Raw genomic sequence first — 22,129 nt, 5'->3', positions numbered from 1 at the left:
GTGCGGGCTGGGTTTTTTTGGCTGGTCAAAGTGTTCTGACCTAATCCACCGGCTTTTGGCGGAAACACAACCTAAACCAAAAGGTTTTGGCCATGCGTCCGGCAATCTCAATCCGAAAACATGCTGGATTGAGTCAGAGAGGATGGTACCGGTTGCATGGAGACATCCTCCTGTCCGCCACCCCCGCACCCGGCCTGCCGCACTCACCTGTCCCACCACCGGGCCAGGTGGGAGCAGCTCACCCAGTCTTCACGCGGGCTGGGTGAGCATCAATCAGCGGCAAAATTAGACATCCAGATTTGGTAACTGATTGAATAATGGATGCTGGATCCATTCCGGTAAAAGAATGTCAGAATGGATCCGGCATCAATTGAATATACCCCAATGAGTCCAAGTGGTCACACAGCTAGAATGTATTCTCTCGGGAATTGTTTTATTGTAACTTGTAATGCAGTGAACGTGACTATGAAGTCAATATTAAAAGGGGTATGGCTTACATGTGGTGGACACTGCAACTATTTTGAGATTAAAAAGACAAAAGATACAATAATATTGATTTATAGGGCTTCCTATTATTCAGCTCAGAAAGCAGATGAGGCATAGCTGGAGCTTATAACTCCTGTCTGTTATGCCCCATACACACGACACAATTTTTTAAAAGATATCGTTCAGAAGTGTAGCGTAAACAATCAATATCGTTAACAATGGACACACCCACACATAATTAACGAACCTACATGTTAAGCAAATCCCGGGAACATCACTAAAACGATACGGTTATGTGTCATTCAGTGTGTATGGTCAATTCATTCACCCGAGGGCGATATCATTAACTATATCGTCTGCGGTGCAAATAACGAAGTGCGTACAAAGCTTTATCATTGGTAACAAGTGACTATCAACAATTGCAACAACAAAAAATAAGTAATTTTTGTAGGTCAGATAGAACTGGTGTAAAGTATAAAACAACAAAACATTTTTACATGTTCGTGTTTTCCACTAATTTCACAAACGGTTTTCATAAAGGTACAAAAGTGATTAGAAATTCACCCGATTAGGTCTTCTTTCCCATTTAACACACATACCGTCCCCACAGGCACCTGTGATATTTCAGCTGCAGCAGATGCAGTAAAAACTTTCCAGCAACTGTCTTGCATTCTTATACCAGTCATCACGTATGAGTGATGCAAACTGCCGGCCCAAAATAAATCATGCAGAAACTAAGCTTAGAAAACTGAAGCAGGAATCTGATAAGTGGAGCACTTGGGAGCTCGGAATTAACTGTAACTGGTGACAGAGATGTCATCAAACTGTACAATAAAAAATTCAGTCACGTATTTCTCTAATGCACGGTCATATAAAGAGGTTAACAAACAAAAAAAGACCAGCTCTTTTATTTGTGATCCTTGTAAATCAGGCACTTTTCAGCAACATTGTTAGCCTGACACAATACTACACAAGATGGAATTCTATGATGTAAAAAAAAAAAAAAGCAGACAAGTAAAAGTAAATCATCTCTCTGAGCAAACTCATGAAAGACCAGTCATAAGATAAACACAACAAAGGGGGTTATTTAGTAGAACCGATCACAGCCCTGCGACTTTGCAAGGTGGACGATTACGAAAGGTCTGCACGTGCGAGACCGTACAACAAAGAAATTCCAGCATATTTTCTAATCTCAAGCCGTTTGCAACTTGTTTGCTGTAACCGGCTGTTTTCTGGGAGTGTCAGGAAAACCTGAAGGCATGCTCAGGGCGTTTTCAGGGTGGGTGTGTGACGTCAGCTCCGGCCTCGATCAGCCTGTATCTATCGCACAAGCACAGTAGGTTCTGCATTATGTACAGACTGGGTAAATCATTTGATGGTGAGTAAGTTGCGTATGGATTTGCAGCTAAATGTGGATCAGCGTGATTTTAGCAAGCCATTCGCAGACTTGCACACTCGTTCTTGCACCGGGCGGCTATCCGATCACAGGGCTCTGCTTAATCGCCCCTCTGTGATCAGGTCCGAATAACCACCACTGTATCTCAGCCCAGATGTGGGTATTGGACACTGCTAATAATGGGATCTACAGAGGGCCAGAGCACAGTCCCTTACTGGTTGCTGCAAACATCTTAGCAGCTGAATTTAGCACTAGAAAACCACAAACATTACCCGGAAAAGCCTAGAGCACCTAGAACATCTTCAGCGTTCCTGCTGGCGGAGGATACTAAATTATGTATACAAGTGTGCCACTATGCAGAACTTGATAATCAACCATCTGCAGTGTGAATTCCGCTTTAACACACATTCTGCTAACCTATACTGACAGTAAGCCCGTAAAACGGACAGAGACATCATTCTGACAGTTCAACGCTCGCTAGCAGCAATTTCCCCATAACCGACTGAACCCGTGACACGGGCTTCTGATCTCCTGTCACTCACAAATAAATATATAATGGCTTTCATTCTCATTATGTTAAATACAGACATGTACCATCTGCCAAGCAGACATGATCTGTTTCCCCAGCATTATCTCATTACACTTCAAGAGACTAATGTTACCGTTTAAATCTCATCGCTTCAGCCAATTTATAAACATTAAACCTTGGCACGGTTTCAGGATGTTCAGCTACCTGGTTCAGAAAACAGTGGAAAGGGAAATAATGCAATGAGAGGGCTGTGAGCGCTGCGCTGCTGGTAAGGGAAGGGTAGGGCTGGCACAGTGCAAGTACACAACAAAGCAGACTCACTGGTTCTCAGGCCATTGTTTCATAAAGAAACTGCAGAAAAAATACTTACTCATAAAATAATATTTTAAAGGTTAACACCCATTGTATATTAAGCAAAGTGCTAGCGAAGTCTGCTGCTTATTTCCCCTGCCGCTTAAACCAAGGTTATTGCCTTGATAACTAGACATGTGACTTAGTGGAAAGGGTCCCAAAAAAACTCTCTGGAGTCCAGTGACATGGGGATCATACCGATGTAGCCACCAGGGTTGGACACAGGAAGCACCGGATTAAGGGCAGTTTAAAATGGTAACCCGGATTATTCAACCTGGGTCCTATATACAGCATAGGAGGTATTGGGTAAAAACAGAGCAGTATCTGTGACATTTCTCACCGGGGAGGGAGACATTAATGCCCATCTTCCCAGTGACAGCTGTCAGATAGGCTCCTCCCACCCCACGCTGCAGGTAGCCCATCTTCTGAACCAGCATCCCAGTGTCCGGACCATTCCGCTTTTGCTACCATAATAGTTACATAGTAGGTAAGGCTGAATAAAGACTTGCATCCATCAAGTTCAACCTAGGTTTTAATAGCTTATACCTTGTTATATGTAGTGTATTCAGATGTTGTTGTTTTTTTAAAGACAGGCTAAATAAGGAGCAAAAAAAAAAACTTGCAATGAACCACCATAATGGACTGTTAACCATATTCCAGTAATGCAATATCCAGACTAGGGTGGCCAATCCCGGGATCGGCGGGATCCCGGGATTTGGCCCCCAAAACGCCGGGATTTCAATCCCGGGATTGGAGTTTCCAATCCCAGGATTTTCGGGATTAGACTGCGCATGCGCAGTCTAATGCCGGGCAGCGTCTGAGCACTCGCTCAGCCGCTGCCCGGATACTCCCATACCCGGAAGAGCAACCCTGCGCAGCGTGACCTCTCAGCGTGACGAGAGGTCACGCTGCGCAGGCAGGCAGAGATGAAGCCGCCCGTCCACCTAGCCAGCAAGCAACTCCGCATTATGAAGTCGCCCGCCCGCCCACCTAGCCAGCCGACCCAGCAACCCGGCTCCCGAAGTAGGAAGCTGCTCACCCGGTATCCCGGCTCCCACCCTGCCGCCGGCCGGATGAAGCTGCCCACCCGGCATCCCGGCTCCCACCCATCAACCCGGCCGCCCCTGCAAATGTAAGTAAATGCAGGGCGGCCAGGGCGTTTTTTTATTAGGAAAGCCAATCCCGGGAATCCCGGGATTGAGCATTTTTCAATCCCGAATCCCGGGATAAAAAAATTCCCCGGGGTTGGCTTCCCTAATCCAGACTGAGGGCAGTATTCAATGCAGTCAGTGAGGGGGTTAAATGGCGGAGATCGCCAAAAGCAAGCGATCCTTGCCGTTTAACCCCCTTGAGTTAGCTCACTCTATTCTACATTCCTCCAAACAGTGAGGCTCGTGGCTAATGCATGTCACAGTTTCCCCATCGCTGCATAAATCTAGCAATGGGGAAACTGCGTGTGCAGGGAGTCAGTTGAATGCTGATCGTGTGAGCTGTGAGCACTGCTCGCAGTCACAGCTCGCAAAACCATTGAATATACCCCTATATAGTTTTAAAAAAAATTCAGTATGAGACAATAGTTCCAGATGTATGGTTTATGTGAGGAAACACAGCCAATCATGTTTGCTGATGGTTTTCTGCAATAAAAAAATACTGCACAAAAAAATGGCTTAAAAATAATGCAGAGTCACACATTTGTAGGAAGGCAGAGTGTAATAACTGGACCTAATAAAATAGAATGACTGTCTTTGTGCTACCCAGTTCTGGGCAGCTGACATTGATGCTTTGTTGATTGGTATAAGTATTGGTCAGGATCATTTATCAACTCTTTTAAGCATATTATTTGATTTCGCTGTATATCAAGCAACAGGCAGTGCAGCAACCTCCTCTAAGATAATACATTTTAATAAATGTAGAAAAGTGCTCTTTTTTATGCGTCTAGCATATTAGTGCATAAGCTTAATGTGAAACTAACACCCTGATATTGTTATTTCCCCTCTAAATGGCCTTTTCATAACATATGTAAATAAGTGTGCAATTAGTGTAAGAAGTAAAACCGTAAAATTCCATCATTGCAGAGGAACATTTTTTAAATCTAGAACAGTCAATGAGAGTTAATTAGTAAACATGTACACGCCAACTGAACGTGTGCGCCTCCACATTTATACAGTATAACGCCAACTGAACGTGTGCGCCTCCACATTTATACAGTATAACGCCAACTGAACGTGTTCGCCTCCACATTTATACAGTATAACGCCAACTGAACGTGTGCGCCTCCACATTTATACAGTATAACGCCAACTGAACGTGTGCTCCTCCACGTTTATACAGTATAACGCCAACTGAACGTGTGCGCCTCCACATTTATACAGTATAACGCCAACTGAACGTGTGCGCCTCCACATTTATACAGTATAACTCCAACTGAACGTGTGCTCTTCCACATTTATACAGTATAACGCCAACTGAACGTGTGCGCCTCCACATTTATACAGTATAACTCCAACTGAACGTGTGCTCTTCCACATTTATACAGTATAACGCCAACTAAACGTGTACGCCTCCACATTTATATTTGTATGTGCACACATACAATATACCGTAGTTACTGCACACCAAATATTTCCAGAAGAATCAATTCCTGTGCCTCATGTGTCTTGTCAAATGGCACTCAGTCGCCCAAATGTCAACCACTTTGGAAACTATGACGTAAGAATAAAGCAAATGATTTTACATGCTCGTTAGAAAAGCCTGATGAGTGCTCCTTTTTATACGATATATATATATATATATATACATACATACATACACAAACACACACATATATACATACACACACACACACAATATAAGAATATGTAAGAACATACTGTATTTAAATCACTGTATGCCTTTGTTCCATGAATACAACATACGGATGGCATGTAAACACAACAACAGATCAATCCTGAGGGGGATCAGTGTTATTGAGTTAGGTTAGAAGCATGATGAATGCTCACAATGATCACTGCAGACACTGTAGAGTGGAGGAAAAAAACACTGCCTATAGAAATCAATGTAGCTAATTTACTTTTTCTCCTTACTATGCAAGAATAACCAGAGGAAGTGCTCAAGAAGCAACAGTCAGGAGAAAATAAAATATCTCAAAGACCAAATTAATCAAAATCAGATGCACCTAAGATCAAAACGTAAAAAAGAAAATGCAGTTCTTTTACTTTAAACTCTCAGCCAGCAGGTGAACAAGGGGTCAAGCTCTGGAACGCAGCAGTGATTATAGTAATTGACTAGGTGTGTATTGTCCTATGGCAGACTTTACACAAGACATAAGGGAAGATGTATCAGGTTTTAAGGGTACACATGGGCTCGGGCTGGAAGATTCTGACAAAGCGATTTGGCTTAGTCAAAATCAAGTTGAAGCTGCCAGAGAGAGCTGGCTGCCATCCCCTGTCACTGGCCTGTGTGTACTGCCAAATACACTGTGCGGTGACTTGCTGACGATTATGGCTAACCTTCAAGGGGATTGACTATCTAGTCAGTCGCTTGGCCAAATCAACTTGTGTGTACATGGATTCATGCTGGGTACACATTAGATAATTCATTTTTCACAATTAATCGGTCTGAGACTAATCGGAATTGATATGTCGTCCACATTGTCCAATGTCCGCACTACTGTTTACGTCTGTGTGTCTCTCAAAGTATATTTTCATCTGCTGTGCATGTCAACCTGATATTGTCATCGATTATTCAGAAAATCATGCAGCATGTACACATTACCTGATACATATACATATCGTTAACGACCAAATGACATACAGTACTGATAAACGATATGGTTAAATCATCGTAAGATAGCACAATTGTCTGGAAAATCAAGGGTTGAGGGGAAATTGGGATAAACATTGTATCGTTGGCACATCGGCTAATGTGTAACCCAGCTTTACAGAGATACTGTAAAGTGGAGTAGTTGCATAAAGCAACCAATCAGCTTCAGTCATTTTAAAGACAGAAGCGGACTGGTTGTTTTGGACAAACTTCTGCACTTGATCTCTCCAAGGCTTGATGGATCTTGATATCCCTACAGAACTATACTGAAAGAGGAAAGGGAATAGGCACATGATAGTAAATGCAATAAAAATAGCAATTAGCAGTATTTTGCCTCGTTTTTAGAATTATTTTTAAATCTACATGAAGTCAAGTTATGGTGCATAACTACACACACACACACACACACACACACACACACACACACACACAGAGCAGGCACATTATTGAAACCCAGTCTGTAAATACTTCAAGGTTTACCCGATTATTGATTGATTGCATTTTCTACCAACAAGACTATTGTGCATCTCCCCTTCTGCTTACATTATAAATAAACTTCCTGGAGAGAAGGTTTCATTAGAGTATAATGCGCCCAGCGCTCAGAGCCAGGACATTTTACACTGTGATTCCAACATAAAGCTGCTCTACAGTATATGGCTTTTTCATTCAGCTGCATTCTGTATGGTGTAAGTGGTTCTGGTCATCACTACAAAAAGAAAAAAAATGTGAATATCCTAATGAAATGGACTAAAATAGGTAAAGAACAATTATTTAAAAAGGGAGTCTGTAAGGGCTGATGAACAGAGTACTCTCCAGAAGTAGAACCATTTCATTCCAGTTTGCAGGCAGCATCTTCATCAGATACGCTTCACTTAGCCTGTGACAGGGCTCTGAGCTCTTGCTAACACGCCAAAGAAAACCAGAGAGATGTAGGCTGATATTTAACAAAAACACTGAAATTAGGATTCACACACACACACACACACACACACACACAATGTTCACCAATATAGAATAAACCACATAAGGATCCCAAGATGTTCCAAAAAAGGAAATTGATTGCAAATGTACTTAACTAAATGAGCATGGGGCCATAGCCTTCAGTTGTCACATCAGGAATGGTTGGAGACCACCTGCGCACAATTAAAGTGTTTCTATGTATGTGACAAAATGACATCTATCTGTAAGAGCAGCGAATCAGGGGGTGCTTTACGGAAAATGTCAAAGACTAGCTAAGTTGGTCTAGAACAGAACATCCTCCACTCCACAGCATCTGTGCCTATGAACAGCACCTGCATATGACAGCTCATGCTGACACTATTACACAGTGGTCAAAAGGTGGGAGACACTGTGCAAGGCTCAAACTATTCACAAATACGTGTTTTTTGTGGGATGTGGCAAAAAGGAGAACATTATTTCAATCCTTGTGTCAATCCAGGGTATTACTCAAGAGAAATTGGAGGACCATTGAGTAGTGTGCGTGTTTCATACCAGAAAGTATTTTTAAAACATTGAAATGCTGCTTTTCTAGTAGAACCTCTATATAAAAACTTTCCCAAGTAGCAAAAAAATATTTTAGAGCGGACTTCTTTCTCAAGGGAGGACTTAAGCCAGTCCATATGGGGGGAAAAATGTCTTTGAATATGGTTAGCGTAAAGTAATACATTTAAGGAAAGCTCACATCAAATCTCACCTACACATTTCCAGAAAGTGGGGGAATCTCATACAAACTAGAGAAAGATCCACATTCTAATGAGACCCAGAATTAGGTTTGGCACAAGCATAACGACAGTGAAGAATGGTGGCAGGGGCAGGTGGATATAAATTAATGGGGGAATTTAATTACAGACAAAGGGCACAAAAACGTCCTTTTCTGTGGCATCGAAATGTCAGTAACAGCACCGCATATAGCACCCTTTGTACAGCCAAGTCCCAAATTCACTTAAAAGTTCCTGCTACTCTATGGAATAATGAACAGTTTTGTGAGACTTCGGGCTGTTGAAGTACGGCTGATGCCAGGCTGATTTGCAGAGGCAAAAATCGATCATCTTTAATTTAATTCCCTTCCAAGCGAAAAACAGTAGGAAGAACAGACTGATTTCCACGTAGTAGTTAGCGGATACTAAAAGGCAGGAAGTTGTTTTCCTGCGTAACAATCTAAGGAGCTGTTGCAGTTCTGCTGGGGTTTGGAGGGCATATTTGCATCTTAAGAATAGTATACAATCGCAACCAATTACCATGAAGAGCGATTATTGTAATGGAATTGTACAAGTCTGCTAGTAGTTATTTGAAGTACAACCATTACTTGGCTTATATGTTATAGTTAATATCAATGTTGAATGTTCAAAATGATTACATGACGGAAGCCATTAGAGGGCTCTCAATGGAACTATTCAACTGTAGCTCTTTTTGGGCACGCATGACTGCCGGCGCCATCATTTAAGCTCGCACCCCCTTGGAATTGCAAATTGAAATGTGCACAAATTTCAACCGCTTAAAGCACAAACTGGACTTTTTGCGTTGCGCTAATTAGTTTGGCAGGGTTTAACTGCACATAGATAGAGCCGTGGATCACTTAACCCGGGTTTATGAAAATCACCTGAAACGGACAAGTGTTTATTGGCCAAATTATATTAGTTCTACTCCTCCAAGTGCATGATCGTACATTTTGGAGGTTTTGCACTGTGTCCAGATATTTTACCCTACAATTACTTTCCCCTGCTAAGGTGACTGCGAGAAGAGAAAAAAAAAAACTGATTTTTCTAATATAGACCTAGGAATTTTTAATTAAATAAATAAATATATAAAAGCAGACGTAAATTTTTCCTGCCAAACTCGTTTGTGCTACCAAGTTCCCAAAACAGCAAGAACTGAATTATCGGTACTCTTTACCTAGAACGGCGCCCACGATGTCCATCGCGGTCATCGGGGGTAAAAAATCGCGATTTCCCATAGGGATCAATGTTAAAAGTGTGATTGGACGCGATTTTACTGTTCAATGCCTCAATGCCCGCGATTTTTCCATAGGAAACAATGTTAAATGGGCCACAGAGCCCTAATAGTCCCCCTGAAGTCTGAAATGGCCCCCACAATTGTTAACGCCACCCCACGATCAACGTGAACCCGAAGCGTGGCGAGCGGCGGCGGTACGCGTCCTCCGACCTTTTCATACCCCCACTATCCACGTCGGCGTGGAGTTGAGAATAAAATAGTGTGGCGAGCGCAACGAGCCACCGAGCCCGAAGCGTGGCGAGCGCAGCGAGCCCCGCGAGGGGACGCGGATACCTGTGAAGCCCGCGAAGGGGCGCGTTTACCTGTGAAGGTATCCGCGTCCCCTCGGCACGCTTTGGGCTCGGTGGCACGCTGCGCTCGCCACACTATTCTATTCTCAACTCCACGCCAACGTGGATAGTGGTGGTATGAAAAGGTCGGAGGACGCGTACCACCGCCGCTCGCCACGCTTCGGGTTCACGTTGATCGTGGGGTGGCGTTAACAATTGTGGGGGCCATTTCACACTTCAGGGGGACTATTTGGGCTCTGTGGCCCATTTAACATTGTTTTCTATGGAAAAATCGCGGGCATTGAGGCATTGAACAGTAAAATCGCGTCCAATCACACTTTTAACATTGTCCCCTATGGGAAATCGCGGGCATCGCATCGCACCCGTTTTTTAGTGCATTTGATGGCCGCGATGGGTGCCGTGCTAGGTAAAGAGTACCGAATTATCCGCTAAGAACCCACAAGTCATGATATTACTCCAGACAACTACCACTATAATTTCTGAATATACTTTACAGTTGTTGCAACAAAATAGTAATTTTAAAAAAAAAAAAATAATGGTTACATTTTAAATAGCAACAAGTTGTGGCTTCCTAAATACTAAACACAAGAAAGTCACACAAGCCATAAACAGTAAAATATGTTGGCCTGTTCCTCATCTATGGATGTGATCAGAATAAGAATAGAGCCTAAAATGGGAACACCACTGTTACCACTGCACAAAACATACTTGCTAAACAAAGCAATGAAACTGTAGCAACTAGCAGTGGGCACCAATGGCAAACACTGAATAACGCCATCTCTCAGACACCCCTATGTCAACAGTGACAGCCATAGTGACGGTTACACAAAGTACTAATGGTAAACATAAAACATTCATCCAGAAATTGGCTCATAAAGGTCAAGATATCCTAAACTTAAAAAAAAGCTACTTTCATTTACATATACGATTTATCAAGCTGAAATTATAATTTGTACTTAGGTATCTAATAAAGCATAGGTATTTAGAGAAAGGTTATGGAAAATGTCTCACCACCCCCCTGAAAACAGATGCAGCCATGTACTACAGATCAAAGACACAGTCTGAACTGACATCCATAAAAGGATGAGCTATTCAAACGCCAGTGTCCTCCTGTGTGAAACAAGCAATCTGCCCTGTGTATGTGCTCACTAGTAATCTACAAACTAATTACTGGCGCTCGGGCTTCTGCATTGCTCCAATCTATTGTAAAAAAGGTTACACTTCACTAACATGCATATATTCATATACAGACATATATACGCATACGCAGTGCCACCAAGAGCCGTAACAGGCCCAACTACTGGGATTTTGGTCAAATCCAGGGAGACATGGCAAACCCCACCACCACTGCTAATTATTTTCACAATAAGTATGTGCAGCGCTGCAGGTTGCTGCACAGACCCCCATAGCAGCACTGCAAAGGGGGACCATATCCTCCTTAACAGCTTGCCTGGGCCACAACATGCCAGGGCCCATGTAATAAGTGCTCGCTCCCCTCCCCCTCTTGGCACCTCTGCATGTACATACATAGAAATACACTTCTTGTGGATGATAAATGATGCTCCAGCCAATCAGCTCTCAACTATCAACCCATGACATTTATTTATTTATTTATTAAGTTTCTTATATAGCGCAGCATATTCCGTTGCGCTTTACAATAGCAGACAGTGATACAACAAAACAGGGTATTTACAGACAGTCAAAATGTAGGAGGGCCCTGCTCGCAAGCTTACAATCTGGAGCCCACATTCAATCGGTCTCAAAATCATGCCACATGCACCTAAAAAACATATTTAAAATTCGCCCTTACCTTACACAAGACACTGCAAAAACGAATCCATGTTTTCATCATCTCACGCATTGATTATTGCAATAGTCTCCTTATTGGCCTTCCCCAATATAGACTCTCACCACTACAGTCCATTATGAATGCAGCTGCAAGGCATCTTCCTAGCCAGACGTTCATCGTCTGCAAAGCTACTCTGTCAGTCACTTCATTGGTTACCTGTATTCTAACGTATTCAATACAAAATACTTTTATTTACTTTTATTTACACACAAAGCCATAAACCAAACTACACCAACATACAGATCTTCTCTTATCTCAAAATATCATCCAACACGACCTCTACGCTCCTCCCAAGATCTGCGTCTCTCATCCACACTCATTACTCGCTCCCATCCCCGACTGCAGTATTTTCTACGGGCTGCACCCACTCTGTGGAATGCCCTCCCAAGCACAATAAGACTCTCCCCCAGTCTCCAAACCTATAAGCGTTCATTAAAAACTCATCTCTTCAGGCAAGCTTATCAAATTCCAGAACCAGTCACAGAACCTTGCATTCGGGTGGAATCGATGCAATAAAGAATACAGTATCTATCCTTATGTATCAATGCCTATTTCCCTATAGATTGTAAGCTTGCGAGCAGGGCCCTCCTACATTTTGACTGTCTGTAAATACCTTGTTTTGTTGTATCACTGTCCCCTTTGTAAAGCGCAACGGAATATGCTGCGCTATATAAGAAACTGTTAATAAATAAAATAAATAAATAGATTGGCTAAAACAAAATTTATGATGAGCAACAGGTTTTATTATCCACAACAATGTATCACTTACTGATAAATGGCCCTCCGAGAGCTGTAAGGGTGAATGCTACCGCTCACTGTCCAAAATTGCATATTAACTCGCTTTCTTTATGTTTTAACAATTAAGACTTTAATCTGGTTAATGTCAGTTCTTGTAAAATTTGTCTTTTTGATCAGATTTGTAATAATTATTTCGGGCTGCACACATTTATAGGATACACAAATTTTCCATATATAGTGACACATTTTTGAGAAACAGTCCCTAGAGCTTTTCCACGACATATCGTATTGGGCAATAAAAAATATCTCTTTTAAATGGCAGACAATTCACGCATTCGTTTTTTTAACCATTATTTGTGCCCAAAATTCTGTTGGGTAGATTTGGGTTTTCCTCCATTGTTCGCTGAACAGCTGTGTCCTGCAAACACCACGATTCTAGCACCAAATCGATTTTTCGAAGCAGTTGACTAAAGTTCCATGGTGTTACTAAAGTATGCAAAGGCATTCATTTTTATCGAGCACTGTGTCAGACAGGATTTCCTCATACAGGCTGAGCATCCCTTCTCTGGGTATCTGCTATCCAAATTATTCTGAAAACCATAGTTTCAGGAATGCTAATTTTTTTCCTCTAAACTGTCACTACTGGAACATGATATGTAACTGGCACTAAATATGTGCAAGAAAATTGTTGCTTGGCATTCAAACTTTGTTTCATGCACAAATAAAATAGATTTGGATGTATTTCATGTGTTTATACAACATCATGGTTCTCGTTCTCAAGATAACTCACTGAAATCCTTACATAGTATAAAAGAAAGTCCCTGAAGTGCGTCTGTCTGAATGCGCCAATCTCGAAAACCGCTGGACAAATTTTGAAGCTGCCCGATGCAGGGGCGGGTCACCAGTATAAAAATATTCCGAAATACAGAATAATTTGTTCTGGTTCTGAGCATTTTGGATAAAGGATACCCATCCTGCATAAGGGGCAAATGTACTAAGCCTTTTAGGAGCGATAAAGCGGGAAGATCTAAAGTACTTGCCAATCAGCTCTTTAAAGGTCATGTCACAGGCTGTTTGTAAAAAGTCATTCGGGCACTGATTAGTTTGTACTTTGTGCACGTTATCTCTCTACAAGAGAGATAAAGTGCTCATCACACGAATGAACAGGTACTTTACATCTGCATTACACATAAGAGGAGGAACAATTGGGAACCGCATTAAAGACACAATACAGTTCATCATCTTGATGTGTTAAAGGTCCTCAGAGAAAGGCCCTCTGCATGGAGGCTCGCTCAATCCAAGTCAGTGACTATGCCTACGTAAATAGAGAGCAGTAATACAATGCTGTAGTCTTGTAATTAAAATTGCTACTGACACACCTGTTATATGTATTAATAAATATGACACAGGTCACATGTGGCATGCCAGCAACATCTTACGACTATGTTATGAGAATACATTAACCACACACTTGCACGGCACTAACATATTCACCTGACCAATAAATTACGTGGCAAATAATAAAAAACAAGCTACCTCGCCTAAATGAGATTTGTCACTCACCCGATGACACGGCCCTTCCTAGCTTCTTCTCTCCAGTTCACAGCCTGACAGCAAGCATCAGTTCCCGAAATTCAGGCTAGTGTAAGCCAGCAACCTGATGGACACAAGAAGATAGAGATCATCATCATTATTTATAGCCCTTCCATAATGCCAGCATATTCCATTGTGCATTACAAAAGTAATTATGTGGATTAATACAAATTGCCCCTATCTAAGTCTACAACACTTAAGATGTCCATACACTAGACTGACCTGCATACGACCTGATCGCACATACATAAAAGCACATACAATCTGCTTACGACAGCAAGCAAAGCTGAATGATCATAATATGCAGCACGTATGATCAGTGGAGCGACCTCTCGACCCGCGGGGCCGCGCATTGTAACTATATACCTCACGGTGTGCACACAATCGATCGTACAACTCGCCAAAAGTGTGCATTCGGCCTGATATTGTTTTGATGTTTGGCCACCTATAGGAGATACAGTAGGTCTAATATAAAGCCGTAAAACAGGTGGTATATCCATGTAACTTCACTTGTATGGTTACAATGGATTATTTAGTAGCTATATGCATGTACCCCACAGATTGTGGAGTATTAAACCTCCATCTGGTTTTATAATCCAAAGCTCCGTACACATGGAACGATTGGCGACCAAATTGCTGAGTGTCCTGATTTCATCAGCGACCACCAAGACACGCTGTTGGTGGAAGCTGCGGGTTGCAGGTGGAAGGCGCTGGTCGCAGGAGCACAGCGACCGCCTTCTGCTCAGCAGCTGAGCAGAGGGAAGAAGTGGTGAACTGACATGACAGACATATCTTAGCCACTCCCCAGAGAGCAAAAGCAGGTGGGCAGGACACCGGTGACCATTATCTTAGATATCCGCCAGATATCTGCAGACTGCCCATATAATTGTACAAGTGTATATGTGCAACCAACCTCAATATATCGGTCTGCTGCACATGCCAGAGAATGTGCTCATTTGGGAGCTGTAAGGCAGATGCATCACATGCTGCTCATGCCTGCCTTACTAACCAACATTTCCCCTGTTCCTCCACGGGAAAATGATCCCACCCAGGGAAGGAATGCAGATACCATGTCCACACATGGAACAGTATATGCCCATGATATCAGCTGGGTGTTACACTGTCAGATAAAAGGTCTGACAACCTTATTAGATCTTATCAAATACATACATATAAATATATTTTTAAATAATACAAATGTAAGAACAATGTATGTATACTGGAAGCTGGCTTTAGGTCTCTTGAGTGCCATTAACCGCAGATGAGACGTACCCCACTTGTGAAATCCTCGTCCTGCCTAGAGCTTCTGCTATGGACTATAATTACCTGGTTCCTGGAGGTAACACATACCACCCAGAGTACAGTAGCTAGAATTGCCAGGGCACGTGCAGTACAGAATATAAAGTGATGATGTAGAATATTTGAGGTAATTACATGCTTGCCATTGGTTAGAGCCAGCACCACACTTATCATTTTGGCACAAATGATAATTTGCTTGTTACAAAATATCTGGCTGCTAATTGTGTTAGTTCTGGCGTGCGGTACATATTTCTGTCACGTTTTATAAAGTGGAGAGAGCACGTTAAAGTCGACGCTCCATGAATGGTCCATGAAGGTAAATTTAAATAATCAGTTTGCACAAATTAAATCTTCCTTTATTCTATAGGCAAGCATTTGAGATTCACAATGCGCACATCACGCTGCCATGCAAACAGAGAAAGCATTTATGCAGTGAAGAAGAATTTATGTGGAAACTTTATATTCTTATTTTCAACTGGTCTCATATTATAGGGAATAAAGCAGGTACCGGTGATCTCCATCTGCACATGGTTTATGCATGAAGGATGATGGTAGAAGGGCAATTTAATTGTTTGAGTGTGTTTGAGGTAAGGGACACTTTTTGGGTTTAGCAGGAGGATGCCGCCAAACCTGTGCAAAGAACTGTGCACACTGCACAAAACCGCCGTTTTAACAGTGCGCTTAATATTTTAGTTGGGATCAAGCGAGCCACATAATGGGTGCCCATGGCACTCGCGCCTATTGGCAAACCAATGGAATAGCTTCTAGAGGGTGCCCATTAACAAGAAACATGAAAAGTACACCTTTGGTATGTTTCTGATCACCACATCAGGAGGCTGCAAGCAGAAATGTCAGCACCAGTGGTGATCATGCCAGTACAATTGAATTGCCGCAAACAGGGTGCCACCTAGCTGCCGGTGCCCCATGCCTACCATACAGCATATGCCCACGATGTGCCTAAGCTTATCACTCCCTAAGCCCACATCTTTGTGGATGAGCAGTGTTCGGATTGAGAACAGCCTCTCATGTTTGTTTTTTTTTTTTTAACTTTATTAACAATACTCCATGGCAGCAAATGTGGTAGGGAATATAGATTGTATGCTCCATTGAGGCAGGGGACTGATATTCTCTGTAAAAGTGTAACATGTGGGCACTATATAAATAACTGGCAATAAATAAATCCATAAAAATAAACAGCTCATTGGTGGTATTTATAACTACGACACAGTGCTAACACTAATACAATCCAGCTGCAGCAGAATGAGTGACTGAATGAGTAAAGGTGTCCCCTGGAGGATGCTCAAAACTGCAGCCCTGCCCAAACACATCAGTAACATGAGACTTCACCCTAAACACACAGGTGGATGCTAGCTGTACAGAGCGGGGCAAATCATTGTTCTCCATGGTTTTGAATTTAGTGTTTAGCATTAAACTAGCAGCTTATAACCAAAAACATTAAAAAGGTCATTATAAGACTAAATTAAAATCAGTACAGGTTAAATATAGAAAAGAAGCACAGCATAAAGCAATACAGAACATCACTAGGTCACATACATTCAGCTTTACACCCTGGGTGGTTAGTGAGCAAATGTCAGATCACCTATGACATGTGCTGTCTGAGGCTCCATCAAGGGCCGTGCTGACAGCTTTCACATGTGTGACTGGGCTCCCAGGTTCAGGGTCATGTACAGTGGAGCTTTGGATTCAGTCTAAGTTTACAGGTGCTAGCTGGAGTAGGAGTGTGTCAGGGAGATACAGAGAATGAGAGAAAAGGTGTCCGGGATAGAACGGGGGAGAGACGGGTAGTGAAAGAGGGTGATAGAGAGAAAAAGACAGTGCCAGGTAGAGACTGGCAGAGAGGGGAAAGGAGGAAAGCTAGGGGATATGTGGCGGAATTAGTGGGGAGGAGGAGAGGAGAATGAGCGGGAAGGAGGAAGAGAACAGGGGAGAGATATAAAGAGGAGAGAGCGTGAAAGAGAAAACGGGGCAGGGAGAGAGAAAATGGGGGAGGGAGGGAGAAAGAAAATGGAAGAGGGAGAGAGAAAATGGGGGGGGGGAGAGAAAGAGAAAATGGGAGAGGGAGAGAGAGAGAAAGAGAGAGAGAGAGAGGAAGAGAGAGAGAGAGAGAGAGAGAGAGAGAGAGAGAGAAAGAGAGAAAGAGAGAAAGAGAGAAAGAGAGAAAGAGAGAAAGAGAGAGAGAGAGAGAGAGAGAGAGAGAGAGAGAGAGAGAGAGAGAGAGAATGGGGAATGGGGGATGGAGGGAGCAGAGGGTAGGGCGAGAGGGGGGGGGGGGAGCAATGGTGTGACAACTCCTGGCCAGCCCCAGCATTGACCCCTCCTCCTCCTGGTCACCGCACTGCTCATCCCATACAGCAGAGCTGGGCAACAGGCGGCCCGCAAGACGCACAGGTCTGGCCCGCCGCACTGACCTCTATCACTATGACAAGCGGCCCGACTAGCTGAGCCACTTGTCAATTAACCGGCAGCCGCAGGGCTAGAAGAAGTGCACAGTGCCGCCGATGCCTAACTGCGCCCACCGCGCACAGCATTACTGGGAGTGTGGGAGGCAACGCGGCGGCTGCTTCCCCGCCATTGGTTAGTGTGACCAGTAATGCTGTGCGGGGCGGGAGTGGTCGGACATCGGCGGCACTGCATTTCTTTTAGCCCTGCGGCGTGACTGACGACTGCCAGCACCGGCAGCAGAAAGTCCATGATCCTCCTGTCCTGGCTCCCCTCGCTCAGGCTCCCCGCTGACTGGTGGGTGATTTTCTGATAGGGATGTAAAGGAATTGCAGTGATCAGGGGCGTGAATGGGATGTGTAGTTATTTTGGGTGATGAGAGGGTGCTCGCTGATAGGGGGTACAGTGGTGGGTAGGAAATGAGGGGGTGTGATGGGAATTTGCAGTGATGGGGATACTATGAGGGATTGCGCAGTGGAGGGATGCAATGAAGTAAGAAGCTGCTGCCAGCCTATATTATGATATGTGATTGTGTGTGTGTGTGTGTGTACACACACATTTTTATATATATATATATATATATATATATAAAAAACAAGAATAACCCTTTCACTGCGCTAAGATAGTAGGCCGCACCTCTATAAGTCCCCCCTGTTAGTGGGGGAAGGAGGACAACAGATACAACAAATATATAGAGTGCGCCTTTGTTTGTGTCACCACCACCACCAAAAGACAGGTGTATAATTGACACTTTTTTGAAATTTCATACAATTTATTAAAAATGAGTAAAAGACGTTTTCAGCAAAATTTCATTCGTATGTAATCATATTTTCCATCATTCCAATAACCCGACGCGTTTCGTCATTATGACTTCATCAGGGGTATAACAAAAAATGACTCGGTAGAAATAAGCTTCAACTTAAAAAAGACTGGTTCTTCTTTAATTCTTGAACCGACTAAAGTTTTAAAATTCGATCACGATGTTGAAATGGGGCAAAAATAGGGTGATGAGTGGAGAGGTGAATTCGTCTGTCCTCTCACAGCAGTGTATCTCTCCTATCATGCCACTCCATGCAGACATTGGAGTGGCATGATAGGAGAGATACACTGCTGTGAAAGGACAGACGAATTCACCTCTCCACTCATCACCCTATTTTTGCCCCATTTCAACATCGTGATCGAATTTTAAAACTTTAGTCGGTTCAAGAATTAAAGAAGAACCAGTCTTTTTTAAGTTGAAGCTTATTTCTACCGAGTCATTTTTTGTTATACCCCTGATGAAGTCATAATGACGAAACGCGTCGGGTTATTGGAATGATGGAAAATATGACTACATACGAATGAAATTTTGCTGAAAACGTCTTTTACTCATTTTTAATAAATTGTATAAAATTTCAAAAAAGTGTCAATTATACACCTGTCTTTTGGTGGTGGTGGTGACACAAACAAAGGCGCACTCTATATATTTGTTGTATATATATATATATATATATATATATATATATATATATATATATATATATATATATATATATATATATATATATATATATATATATATATATATATATATATATAAAAATTTGTGTGCGGCCCTCGAATATTTACTGGAAGTGTGAAGCGGCCCCCCACCCAAAATAATTGCCCACCCCTGCCATACAGGGTAGCACCCTTCATTCCTTCAGGTAATTGGCTACACTTGTCCCCAATGCCTCTGCTCGGAGCTCTGTGGGCCCATCTGGTGTTTCCTGCTACATCTTTCTGTTAAGTCCCGTTATGGCAAGTAACCTGGGGTTGCAGCATAGTATAAATTATATGAAAGAGTCAAGTGAAACCCATTCCTGAAGGCATGAACTTGATTGATGTGTCTGCAAATATGTACCACATTCCTAATGGCAACCTCATAGCCCAGGATAGCCATGCTTAAGATGCATTAATTGACCAGTGCTTAAGCGAGGATATCCTTAAAATGTGGACTGTAAGGGTGTCTTGAAGACACCCTTGAAGAGTCGGGCGAAAAAGTGACAAGTTCACAATGCAAGAGGTTTATCTCTTATGCCGAGTGATGCTACTTACATCATATGCATTATTCAGTGAACCAACCAGACAGAAAAGTAATAAAGAATATATTCTAAATGAAAAGACGAAACTAACAAGCAGCAATAAGCGAGCCTGGGCAATTAGGCTGTTATTACTTTTTCCCCGACCAAGAAAAGGTGTCCACAAATGAGATGGTTTAAGTAACAATCTAAGTGGAATCCCATTTAAATAATAATGACATATGAATTGTTTATTATCTGTAGTATGTGATAGCACAAACAACATATCTGCTTTTCATGAGCTACATTTCAAGAATGATCATCACAAAAATACATTTTCATATTTATCTTGCCGATTTGGATTCCCTCGGAGAAAACAGTTGAGTAGTGAATCGGATAAACAGATACGGCAATGAAATCTAGAACAGCATTAATAGTTTAGGCCAGTGGTTCCCAAAAAGAGCGCCTCAGGATGTTTGCCAGGGTGCCTTGGGTTGGTAGTCCATGGAGAAAACAAATTATTATGCTTAAAGTGATAGACAAAACCAGCGCTGGAGGCTGCAATCATATAATGTATGGACAAATAAAAGCATAGCTATGTTCCCCACCACGTAACTGAACCTGAGGGTGACCGTTCAGCACAATTTAACTTATTTTTTTATTTATCCATAAGAAAGTTTTTGACTAGGGGTGCCTTGAACACTTGCTGATATTCTAGGGCACCCTGGTCAAGAAAGTTTGGGAACCACTGGGTTAGGCTCATTACCATAGGTACGCGACTGTAGGAAAAAAACTCAGGGGGGCAGAGATGGAGGTGAATAAGAACTCATTTGCAAGCTGACAATCTATAGAAATAAAAAGGCCTTTGACAAGTGGTTAAATGCAATACATTGCATATAGGGCCAGCCAGATTTCAATAGGAAGACGTGTGAAATGGGCCAATATAATCCATTCGTATGGTAATGAGACATAGCATCAGCAAATGTTTCTGGCGTAGCTGCTGCATTCAGACTATAGTAGATTGTACAAAAGATAGTCTGGCTGAGAGAAGAATGGTAAGTCAAACGAAGGTCATGTATAAAATAGTATGTGGACATTCTGGAGAGGATTCCTAAAATAACATTTGAATACAAATTAAATGCGCACTAGCATAAAAACCTTTGTCTGAGCAGCTGCAAATCTAGCACCAATTTTTTCCTCCATGTTTAAATTGCCCAGGTTGAAAACCAGGATTTTGGTGGTAAATGAGCATGAGGACCAATCACAAGCTATATGGGAGGCAAGCAGGTAGGAGAAAGAAAGCGCTTAGGTTTTAGGTAAAACAATAGCCAGTTTGTAATTTTTTAATAATTATGGTTATTGGGCAGCACAGATAAAAGTGACTACTAAAAAATATTCTAGACACGACTTTAATTCATAAAGTCATCATGTGTATACAGGTACTACCTCTATAACGAGAAGTGCCGTCCTTCCAAACCTTTAAGGAGCGTAGCTTCCCCCACCCTGTTTTATCATACCATTTGCTCATATATAACTTCTACACATTTTAATAAATCCCCCTGCCCCCAACGAAAAAAAGAAAAATATTTTGTTTATGTTTTGCAATTAAAAAAAACTCCACAGTAATGTAGAGATTGATTACATAAAAGGACGACAGGATAATTATCAGCATGTGTCCGTATGAGCCCTTTTAAATAAAAAAGAGAGAATGTACATTTGCAAGAGATATGTCTGTTCCAGCACAGTGCAGCACTTCTGCTTCTTATCACTGGAGACATTTAGGAGATTTGTTGCTATCAATTGTCGTAAAATTACCAAACTGAAACCATTTATAAAACTGCAGAAGGATCATAACTTTCCTTTTTTTTTTGCAGTAGACACAGAAATTAAGAACAGCCGCCACAAATTATGGACTCTTCATGCATTTCTCATTCACATCTCTGGATGAAGCAAGCAAAAACGTGTCGTCGCCGGGCCCGGGAGGAATACCTTGTTAATCAATAGTAGCTTACATCCGCTTCCATTGCGACAGGGTCTACCCTACTCACAGATGCTCCCTGTTCGGAGGATCACGAGTGATCACAAAGAGACCGTGATGGCATTAACCCTTTCAAGTATGTCCAGTCAGGCTCAACAGCCCTAGCGCTAGTAGCAAAACCAATGGTGAGCTACTTAAAAATAAGAACATTAACATCGTTCAACATTCAATGTAGACCATTTTTTTTTAAAATAAAAAATACATTAATTTAAACCAGACTGTTTGAA

The 22,129-nt window shown here is 42.2% G+C and overlaps 1 protein-coding gene across 4 annotated transcripts in view; it reads right to left on the bottom strand.

The window, feature by feature from the left end:
- Positions 1–22,129, bottom strand: part of ERBIN (erbb2 interacting protein) — a 181,176-nt gene that overhangs the window by 130,612 nt on the left and 28,435 nt on the right. For all 4 annotated transcript variants that reach the window (XM_083152725.1, XM_083152715.1, XM_083152738.1 and 1 more), the window contains one exon: positions 14,037–14,130. The gene's annotated coding sequence lies outside the window, so the exon portion shown is untranslated. The remainder of the gene's footprint in view (positions 1–14,036; positions 14,131–22,129) is intronic.

This window comes from Crinia signifera, chromosome 1, assembly GCF_055691185.1.
Source record: "Crinia signifera chromosome 1, ASM5569118v1, whole genome shotgun sequence".
Classification (NCBI taxonomy): domain Eukaryota; kingdom Metazoa; phylum Chordata; class Amphibia; order Anura; family Myobatrachidae; genus Crinia; species Crinia signifera.
This window is presented reverse-complemented; position numbering and strand designations above follow the sequence as displayed.